The sequence below is a fragment of the Nicotiana sylvestris genome, chromosome 12, assembly GCF_000393655.2.
Source record: "Nicotiana sylvestris chromosome 12, ASM39365v2, whole genome shotgun sequence".
Taxonomy (NCBI): Eukaryota; Viridiplantae; Streptophyta; class Magnoliopsida; order Solanales; family Solanaceae; genus Nicotiana; species Nicotiana sylvestris.
In genome coordinates, this window is record NC_091068.1 from 105,978,358 (window position 1) to 105,980,170 (window position 1,813).

The window sequence follows — 1,813 nt, forward strand, 5'->3', positions numbered from 1 at the left end:
AAAGATTAGGTGAGCGATTATTTGGATTAGTTCTTCATGTAAAAAGTTTTGAGAAATATATGTTTTAGTTCCTCCAAAAAATAATAACCAATAAAATATATAATTTTTTGTATACATAATATATTATATATATTTTTTAATTATTTGGTGTAATTGGTGTCGGCGGACCCGACTAATTTTGTATTTTGCCGTAAATTTTTCTGAAAGAGTTAAAAATACAAAAGGTATTAAAAATAGGGGACCATTTGAAGCTAGGCCAAACAAGCAGAAAAAGAGGAGCGTAACTGCTTATGCACTGTTCAAGACATCTGCTACTTTATTGGTTATAGACAATAGTATTCTGCTAAGTCACTGGTTGTTGTAGTAAATAATCAAATTTACCATGGGCAATTTTTCACGGGGCGCCCTATTTGACGCCCCCATTTAACCTATACTTAATTTTTTTAAAAGTTTTAATTTGTACCCAATTTTTAAATAACTTCAGCCCCTTTCTTCTCCTCCTCCTTCATTTTCTTCTTCTTCTATTAACAACTGAAAGGCACTATGGTTAATTCTCTAATACTACCACCATTCCTGACATACCAGACAACACAACTTCCTTTTTCTTTTTCTTTTTTTCTTTTTTAGAGCATGGCCAAATCAAACAGGTTGGTTCACAAACGGGACAAACTTTTGTAGAGGAAAGAAGAACTCATACTTGGCTTCTTATGTGACTGCAAAACTTTGACCTGACATATTTAGTAATGGCTTTGTTTCTTTTTTGTAGGTCCTGGATGAGATTCATCGACAATCTTTCACACTTTCGCTATCTACGCTTTCGCTTCCAGCTCCAGATTCCGTTGTGGACTCATTTCCTCTCAAGTCTCACAAGATGTTAGGAGCTGTAGACAATGCACCCACAAATATCCAACAGTACGTCTTCTTAACTATCGAAAAAGTGAAAGAAACAAATACCTATGAACAAGGGGAGGATTACGCTCATGGTGTAAATAGGCTAAAACAAGTTTGTCGGTCCCGTCTACTAGAATGCTGAAGTTTTGCGTGATTGTCTTTGCTACACTTTCAATTTTTTTTTGTAAAGCGGACACAAGTTAAAACGTGATCCAAAAAGTGGGTATAGATGCAAATGCCCCCCAATTTTTTAGAGTATATGTGCAGAGCCAAGGCAATGGTCCAGCGTTGGATTTATACCCGATAGTTTGGATATCAGAACATAAATTTATATTTAAAAATTTATTAAAATTATAACAAATAATATGTTTGAATTCATAATTTTAAAGATATAATGAACTCAATACAAAAAGTTTTAAGATTAAACCGTAAAACTTAAATGATTGTTGTCATTAGGAGAAAAAAAAGGGAAGAGATCGGAGAAAGAAATATCAAAGAGTTTAAGGGCCTGTTTGGCCAATAAAAAAAGATTCCTTTTTTTCAATTTTTTTTTCCACTTTTTTTCGGAATTAGCGTTTGGCCATGAAAATTTCTATTTTTCACTTGAAGCTGAATTTCGGAATTTAAAACACTCCAAAAAGCTGTTTTTCAAAATTTTCACATCAAAGCACTCACAATAATTTAAAAACAGCTTCAAACTGTATTAATGTCCAAACACAACTCTAATTTTCAAATATCATTTTCAACCTGAATTTTTTTCACTTAATTTAGGAATTTCCCAATTCTTATGTCCGTGCCCACTTATTTTCCACCTTTAATTTCTTCCTCATTCTCTATTCCCTACCTCCTATATAATAAAAACAAGAAAAGTTGTTAAATAAATAAGAAAAGGCGTAGGGCTGCAAAATTTGCTGGCTTTTCT

General features: G+C 32.8%; 1 long non-coding RNA gene across 1 annotated transcript; it reads left to right on the forward strand.

Annotated features, from left to right (window-relative positions):
- Positions 1–297: 297 nt before the first annotated feature.
- On the forward strand, positions 298–1,146 carry LOC138884391 (uncharacterized). The gene is made up of 2 exons (XR_011404583.1): positions 298–647; positions 767–1,146. It is a non-coding gene; the product is annotated as an uncharacterized lncRNA (long non-coding RNA).
- Positions 1,147–1,813: the final 667 nt, after the last annotated feature.